Below are 9572 nucleotides of genomic sequence, written 5' to 3' on the forward strand. Positions count from 1 at the left end.
TGTAACCCAAAATTGTGTGAAAATAAATGTTAAAAGTTAAATTAAAAAAAAAAAAAAGAATTGCAGAGTTTGAATGTGGATCAAAGCATACTATTTGATCTCCCTCTTTTTTGTTTTATTTTGTTTCTTCTTCCTCATGCTTCCTCCCATTTGTTCTACTTCTTTTTTTTCCAACATGACTAATGTGAAAATATGTTTACTTTTTATGAATGTATATGTAGATCCTATATCAGAATGCACCCTTATTTATGGAGGGGGGGAGTTAGGGAGGGAGAGAAAATTTAAAACTCAAAAGCTTGTGGAATGAAATGTCAAAAAATGAAAATTAAAAAGTTATATTGATATTTTCTGTTCCTAATTTTACGAGTTATTCTAAGCATCCCTTCTCCTCTCCCTCTTTCCTGTATGAGAAATTGTATTTATTTGATTGATAAATTGACAAAGTGTTAAAATGTGTGGAGTATATAACAATGGTTGACCTTCCACCATAATAAATTATAAACAATGCTATTTGTAAGAGCAGTAGCCTTTTCTCAAGTAAATTTCTATTAATACATTTTCCCCCATCTAATGGTTCCTCCCACAGTTAGTTGGTTTTTGACCCCATGGTTGCTCATGTGACTTCCTTGCCCCAGGGTCTGAGGCTCCTGAGGAGACTTTGACTCCTTCCTTGTAGATAATACTTCAAGGTTCAGAAAAAGTAGAGTTTGGGCTTAGGTTGAAAGTTGAAGCCTTTTGGCTCAGACACTGAAAGCCTTTTGTAACCTCGTCAGTTACATGTCTGATCATTTGACAAAAATCTGATCACTGCATACCCTTTGACCCAGCAATACAGCTACTGGGTCTATATCCTAAAGCTATCCAAGAAAATATGTGGAAACAGCTCTTTTTGTAGTGGCAAAGAATTGGAAATCAATATGATACTCATCAATTGGAGGATAATTCAACAAGTTGTGGCATATAATTGTGATGGAATACTATAAAAAATGACAAGCAGAATGCTTTCAGAAAAACCCAGGAGGGCTTCTAAGAACCAATGCAAAGTGAAGAGAGAAGAAACAGAAGAACATTATACATAGTAACAGCAATGCTGTGATGATGAACAACCATGAAAGACTTGGCAACTGTAATCAGTACAATGATCCAATAAATTCCAAAGGACTCATGATAAAATAATGCTTTGCACCTCCAGAGAGAGAACTGATAAACTTCAAGTGTAAACTGAAGTATAATTTTCTCACTTTCTTTATGTTAATTGCTTTTAAAAAATATGACTAATATGAAAGTGTGTTTTGTACATGTGTAATTGATATATGGCTTGTCTTCTCAGCAAGTAGGATAGGGGTAGGAGGGAGATAATTTGGAACTCAAAATTTAAATAGAATGTTAAAATTAAGTAATGAGTTTTGAAAAATGAAAAAAGTTTGAAAAAATTAATTAAAAAATAAGAAAGAAGAAGAGATTTGAGGCATTGAGGTGGTGATAGAATGGTGGTCTCAGAAACACCTGAATTCCAATTCTGCTTCTGGCAATTACTACTAGTGAAAACCAGGGCAAGGTACTCAAGGTAATTAACCTCTTTCAGCTTGTTTTCCCAGCCTTAAAACGGGTAAAATTTACATACCTCACAGGTTTCTTAAGTGCAAATGAAACCATTTCAAGTGCCTTTAGCAAACCTTAAAGTAGTATGCAAATGTGATTATTATATTGTGAGTATGTCTGGAAAAAAAAAACATGGGGCAAATGTGAGCCCCTGCTCTGTATTCAGGCTTGAAATTAAAAGGCACACCTTGCTTATACCCAAAGTAGTATTTCCTTGGATGCCTAAACTTCAAAGTGCTCCCTTTCCTTAATTGTAGTTCAGTAGCCTAATCCAGAAATTCAGCTTTCTACTTTGGTATCCCTGTCCTGGACTATTCCTGAGGCTGGGGAAGCCAGTGTCTGTACCTTTAATACCTTATTTCTGGAGGTCAAGGCTGCACTGAATGACTCTTGTGACTTCCCCACTACAGGGACTGTGTCTACTGAGGATGCATTGACTCCCTTCTAGTAGACAGTAAACATTTATTGCAGAGATCAGGAAAAAAATGAAGCTTGGACCTTGGTTGGTTCACTTAGATGCTGGGATCTTGTCAGGCCTTCCAGAAATATGTGAACCTTCAGTTAAAGTATCTTTTCACTTCAGTAAAGACTGGAGCCTTCCTCTGTCTTTGCACTTAGTAAGTACATAGGAGAGTGATATGCTCAAGTGGTCAAGGGAATAAAATTTCTCTTAGTTGTTTCTCAGGCGAACAATGTAACTCAATGAGGTTGGAGCATAGAGAAGTTAGGAGAGCCAACCATTGAGGGGTGGTCCTTTGTGAAGGGGGACAAAAGGATTTTTTTCTACCATCCCACTCATTATGAGGTTGATAACTCTGTTCAGAGCCTAGACTCCAGCTGGAGCTGTGTTCCTGACCAGGAGGCCTCCTAGCAGGACAGCAAAGGTGAGATTCCTTCTGGGGAAATGACTTTTTCTATCAAATCTGTGAAAATTTGAAGATGGTCTGTTTATACTTGGAGTCAATTAGAGATACAGGGTTTGAATCAGTGCCTGTGACGTGGTTATAGCTTCATGACCATAGTGAATTTACTAACTGCCTAACTCTCAGTTTTGCCACATGTTATACAGGGATTTTATATTGTAATATGTGAACTCACAAAGCTGTAATTGTCAAATGGGATTAGCCTAGCATGTGGTTAGCCTGATACTTAGATTATACTCACTCACAAAAGGAACAATGACTTGATTCTGATCCATGGCTCTGATGGTCTGGACTCTCTTGACTAGTGAAATTGGCTGCAGCTGAATTCTTGGGAAGGTCCTGAGATCAGATCCAGCACTTACTGCTTTTCTTGGCAGTACCTATCTATGCATACAGTAGGCAGTCAGTCAATAAGCATTTATTAAGCTCTTACCATTTCCTAGTCATTGTGCCAAGCTCTGGGGATACAAAGAAAATAAAAAACATCCCTGCCTTCAAGATACTCACATTCTAATGGAGGAGACAGGATGCAAAGAACTTTCTGGAAAATATATATTGTATTTAAATGATGGGTAATCACAGAAAGAAGGGGACAAGGGGTAATGGGAAAGGCCTGCTCCAGAAAGTAGGATATTTGAGCTGAACCTTGAATGAAGACAGAGATTTCTGTGGATACAGACAATGAAGGAGAACATTACAGGCTTGGGTAAACGCCAAGGAAAAGGCATAGAGTCAGATCCCTCACTCCATATAACCAATCAGTTACAGCATAGTCTTTCATGATCCTGTTTGTGGGTTCTCAGTACATGGAAAACTAAATTAATTGCATCAAAAATCAAAAAGAATTCACAATATAAATAACAGAAAATATTAGCAACTACGTTTTCTGATTTATGTGCCCATAAAACCAATAACTTAAATACTAGCATGTTTAAAAATATAAAATATTCAGATGAATAGAACAAGAAATAGAGAGTATACTCTATGTAACCAATCTCAGAAAAAGAAATCCAACAACTCATATGCAAACTCCCAAAGGAAAAAAATCCAAGAATCTGAAGCCTTTTAGGTAAATTTTGCAAAATATTCAAAGACCAATTCTATTATAACAAATTATTTTAAGAAAGTAGAAAAGTAATGGGCCTTTCCCAATTCCATCTACAATAAAAATAAATATAGTCTTGGTACCTAAACTAGGAAGTGATTAAAAAAAAGAAAATTATCTCTAATGGATAGTGGAGTAATTTTTTTTTTAATACAGTATTGACAAAGGGTCTACAATAATATATCATAATGATTATATCCTATATCTAGGCTAGAATTGAACTTGAAATTCAGAATTGGTTCAATATTAGGAAATCTATCAGCACAATATTATATATTAATAATAAGAACAATGAAAATGTGATTATATCAATAGATGGAGAAAAATCTTTTAATATGAGATAATACATTCTTATTATACACATACACACACAGAGACAGACATGAAAACATAGAAATTACTGTATCTTTCCTTTATGTGAAAATTACTGGCATTCTAAAACCAAGAGCTAGCATTATATGTAAAAGGAACAAACTAGAGGCCTTGACACTAAGGGAAAAGCAAAGTTGTCTATTATCACCACTATTATATTACACAGTGAGAAATTCCAGATAAATCAATAACTTTAGAAAAGGAAGTTGAGAAAACAAAGAGGATGATACAATGCTTCATTTAGAAAACTCTTCACAAATAACATGAGGGTTTATTTAGAGAACTCTAGAGAGTCAACTAAAAATTAATTGAGATTTTCTTTGCAGACACGCTATTGTTGTCTCAAAACAGTCATTTGTCAAGCTGCTCCTGCTGACTAGACAAGATGATGCTGAGCACCAAAGAAGAAGGCTTTGTAGTGAAGGTCCGGGGCTTGCCTTGGTCTTGCTCAGTCAGTGATGTCCAACACTTCTTCTCAGAATGTAAAATTCAAAACAGGACATCAGACATCCATTTCATCTATACCAGAGAAGGGAGACCAAGTGGAGAGGCATTTGTTGAGCTCAGATCTGAAGATGAAGTCAAACTGGCACTGAAAAGAGATAGAGAGACTACGGCACACAGATATGTCGAAGTATTCAAGTCAAACAAGGTTGAAATGGATTGGGCATTGAAGCATACTGCTCCAAATAGCCTTGACACTGCCAGCAATGGCTATGTGCGCCTTAGAGGACTCCCATTTGACTGCAACAAGGAAGACATTATTCAGTTTTTTTCAGGGTTGGAAATCATGCCAAATGGGATAATATTGCCAGTAGACTTTCAAGGGAGAAATAGAGGGGAGGCCTTTGTGCAGTTTGCCTCCCAGGAAATAGCTGAAAAGGCTCTAAAGAAACGCAAGAAAAGAATAGGGCACAGGTACATTGAAATCTTCAAGAGCAGCCAAGCGGAAGTTCATACCCATTATGATCCTTCTCAAAAACTAATAGCTAGGCAACATTCAGGTTCTTATGATAGACCTCAGGCTGGCAGATACCATGAAAATCTTGATAGAGGAGCTGGAATTGAAGGAATGAGGTGTGGTGCCTATAAAATTGGGTATACAGATTATTATGACTACAATGGATATAGTAATGAGTATTACTTTGGAAGAGACCTCAATTACTATTTAGAAATGTCTGGTCACATCTGTGGAAACAGCTGGCCTACGTTACAGAATCCAGCAGGTCATTTTGTGCACATGAGAAGACTACCTTACAAAGCTACTGAAAATGATATCTATGATTTTTTCTCACCATTCAAACCTGTGGGAGCATACGTTGAAATTGGACCTGATGGCAGAGTGATTGGAGAAGCAGATGTTGAATTCGCTACTCATGAAGATGCTATGGCAGCTATGTAAAAAGACAAAGCAAATATGCAACATAGGTACATAGAACTCTTCTTGAATTCTATAGCAGAAGCAGACAGTAGAGCTTATGATTCCCAAATGATGGGAGGCATGAACTTGTCAAACCAGTCTAGTTATGGCAGACCATCTAGCCAGGAGCTGAATGAAGCTTATGAAGAAGCCTACAATTTTCAGATCAGCATGAGCAAATGTGACCCAGTTTTATAGGAAAACTTTAGCAATTTGTCAACCACACATGGAATAGAGAACCAAGAAAAGGTGAACAGGAGCTGCAATAATTGGGAGAGTGTTGCATCTATGGGAACGAATAGAATTTATGTCTGAATGTCCCCTACAGGAAGTGAATGAATAATATATCCTGAATACTGATCCTTAGACAACTTTTTGAAAAAGAAAAACAAAAATAATGTTTTACAATTCAAGTTTATGGTTCATGCTTACTGTTAATGAAATCAGAATTGCTTTTTAAAACTCCAGGTTCGATATTTTTAGAACACAGGAAAATATTCATTCCTGATAAAAATAAGCAAACAGAGCAAAGATTATAACTGCTAAAAAAAATTTCAATTTTTCTCAAGGTAGTCATGTTGTATGAGTGTGCTTTAATTTTGAGGTTAAAACAATTTCAGTTCTGCCATGTGTTAGTTACTCATGTCAGATTAGCAAGAATGCTTAGGAAAATTCTTTTAAAATATATATTTTCTCAATTACATGAAAAAATTATTTTTAACATTTGATTTTTAAAATTTTGAGTTCTGAATTATGTGTATCCTTCCCTTCTTCCCCTCTCTTACGTGGAGATGGACACTAATTTTCTACACATTATACATGTATGGTCATACAGAACTTATTTCCACATTAATCATGGTGCAAAAGAAAACAGTGGGTCATGAAGAGTCAAGCATGATTGAAATGACTCAACAAAAATAAAAGAAAACAGACAAAAAACCAAGAAAAATAAAGTTCAAAAAGCATGCTTTGATCTGCATCCAGACTCAATCAGTTCATTCTCTAGGGATGGATGGCAATTTTCATCAGAAGTCCTTCAGAGTTGTCTTGGGTCATTGTATTGCTGAGAATAGCTAAGTCATTCATAGTAAGGAGTCACACAATATTGCTGTTACTGTGTACAATGGTTCTATTCCTCTGGCTCTGTTTGTTGCACTTTGTGTCACTTCATATAAGTATTGCCAATCCTTTTCCTGCTCTTCCTTTCTTATAATACAGTAGTATTCAAACAAAATCATATACCATATGTAGGTCAGCCATTCCCCAAAATGGGTATCCCATGATTTTCTGTTTCTTTGCCAGCATAATAAATGCTGGTATAAACATTTTTGGACATACAGATGCAGACCTAGTAGTGGTATTGCTGGTCAAAGGATTTGAAGTTTTGTAGTCCTTTGGGCACAATTCCAAATTTTTCTCTAAAAAGGTTTAGATTGGTTCACAACTCCACTAACAGTGAATTAGAGTCCCAATCTTTCCATATCTCCTCCTACAGTTGACATGAATTAAACAAATAAAGAAAGAAACAAACAAACAAGGAGCTGTGCATTTCAAAAGGGAAACATATGACATGTTCTAGTTTATTTCCATATCTCCTCCAACAGTTGACATGAATTAAACAAATAAAGAAAGAAACAAACAAACAAGGAGCTGTGCATTTCAAAAGGGAAACATATGACAAGTTCTAGTTTATTTCCTTTACTATCCTATAAGGAGAGTTTTCAAAAACAATATGTTTAGTTTAAGACTTTCGTCTTGGTGTTTGTATTAAATTGTGAGGCATTGCTTTAAATATTTCATTGGACTGGAATTTCCATTTAGGTATGTTGTATTAAGTGAAACTTGTAAAATTTTTCAAAAATTAATTGATGGGATGGATCCAAGATGATGAGGTAAATACAGAAGCCTGCCAACTCCCTATTTTTTAAATTGATTTTTCTAATAAAAAGATGATGAGATCCGACTAGATGAGGCAGAATTCAGCTGAGGGAGGAGATGGCTGGGCTTGTCTGTATTGCCCTTGAGATTCATCCTGGGGAACTTGGCAGTTCTCTGATTTAAGGGAAATTCTTTTCCCTTTAATAGTGTAACATTTAGCACTGTTTTAAGGGGGATTGTGAAATTAAAAGAAATTGCCACTTTTCCATTAACTTGAGACCAGAAGAAATATTGATTTGCCTAGCAGAAAAGCAATGGAGGGGGAAGGGGGGAGTGGAACCACAAAGAGTTATTATCAGAAAAGCAGCTTTTTTTTGGTGACACAATATTTATGAAGAAAATGAACACATCCATAGCTATAGTCCCAGAGCTGGAAGTTGCCCCAGGCACATGGTCTATTCTCCTTTATGTGACTTCTTGCTAGATTTCTCTGTGTATAATCCATCTCCCTCACTGCTATAGTAGAAGAATGTTACCCAGGTTAATATGCGGACAGTGATGTATTGATCATATTTTGTATTTTCTTTATCTTTATAATATCTGTGGTATTATAATTATTCTTGCTTTTTTTCTTATCATTAAATAAAAGTTTTATGTTTGAACTAATGGCATTATAATGATTAATTTTGTACAAATAGGAAATATGGCAGCATCAGGAACTACAGTCATAGGTGGCCCCACCTCACCCCACCCTACACAAATATTCACAATAAGACCAAAACAAAGAGGAAAAACTCTACACCTTGTCCCTGCCTAATACCATCATAGTTCCTGTGGCTGTAAACTATTCCATACTGTTGGGGTCACCTGTGTCATCAATACTGATCTCCAAAAATCAGAGTTCTCTATGTCTGTAAACACTGCCAACCAAATGACTCAAGTTCTCTCTACCTGTAAACACTGCCAACTAAATGACTCAAACTGCTTTACTAGCTCACCATTCAATACCTGGTAGGAACAACAGGAGGCACGATTAGTCACCAACCCAGAGACTCCAGCCATGAATAGGGTCTACTTGGCTAGAAGCCACTTCAGATCGGGCAGACTGATATCAGCACCTTTTGACCAGCAACACCAATGACCAGGTCCCATGACTCGGCCCCTGTGAGCCTTCTTCGCTTGAGGCTGTATGTACTTCAGTCTCATCCAATGGGACCCACAGATTGTTTCCCTGCTGGCAATGTGGGGTTCATGTGCTTTGCCAGTGTGGGTTGAACTGAGGGCCATCTATAGCCACCTCTTAATGACAGAAGTAAACCCCAGGGAGCTATGGATAGACATCCTACAGTCTGCTAGTTATCTTCCTGTAAAGGGGTTGATGCTGTGATACCTTTGGAGACTAATGTCTGGTGCTTTGGGAGTAGGTAGGTGCTGAGTTTCACATCCATTACCCTCTTGCTTTTCCCTTTCCCTAAGGGAGAGATGGAAGGAAGGGAAATCAGCTCCTCTAGGAAAACCAGCCAGCCTGTGCCTGCCTACTCTTCCTCTTTTTCTCTTTTAGTTTTTAACATTCACTTTCAAAAGATTTTGAGTTTCAATTTTTCCCCTCCCTTCCTTCCCTTATCCCTCCCCAATATAGCAAACAATTTGGTGTAGGCTATACATGTATAATCCTACTAAACGTATTTCCACATTAGTCATGTTGTGAAAGAAGAATCAGAATCAAAGGGAAAAACTATGAAAATGAAAGAAAATAGCATGCTTCCATCTGCATTCAGACTCCATAGCACTTTCTCTGGATGTGGATAGCATTTTCCACCATGATTCTTTTGGAATTGTCTTGTATCATTGTATTGCTGAGAACAGCTAAATCCATCAATGCTGATCATCTCACAATGTTGCTGTAACTGTACGATTTTCTTCTGGTTTTGCTCACTTCACTCAGCATCAGTTCACAATTGTCTTTTTTCCTCAGTTATTTAGATCTTATCTTATTTGTGTGAAAAGTGTTGTGTAATTGTGTTCATACAGTGTCTAGGGTTTTTTTGCAGGTAGCCTCCAATTTTTATATTATCTAGAATTATTTTTAAAAATTTCTCATAAAGTCATTAGCTTCCATTTACTTAATTCTAATCTTTGAAGAATTACTTTCTTCAACGAGCTTTTGTACCTTCTTTTCCATTTGCCCAATTCTACTTTTTAAGGAGTTTTTTTTCTTCTGTGAATTTTTGTGCCTCTTTTTCCATATGGCCACTTCAGCTTTTTAAGGCAT

General features: G+C 36.6%; 1 pseudogene; it reads left to right on the plus strand.

The window, feature by feature from the left end:
* Positions 1-1985: 1985 nt before the first annotated feature.
* Positions 1986-5782, plus strand: LOC140508877 (heterogeneous nuclear ribonucleoprotein H2-like; annotated as a pseudogene).
* Positions 5783-9572: the final 3790 nt, after the last annotated feature.

The sequence above is a fragment of the Notamacropus eugenii genome, chromosome 5 (assembly GCF_028372415.1).
Source record: "Notamacropus eugenii isolate mMacEug1 chromosome 5, mMacEug1.pri_v2, whole genome shotgun sequence".
Lineage (NCBI taxonomy): Eukaryota > Metazoa > Chordata > Mammalia > Diprotodontia > Macropodidae > Notamacropus > Notamacropus eugenii.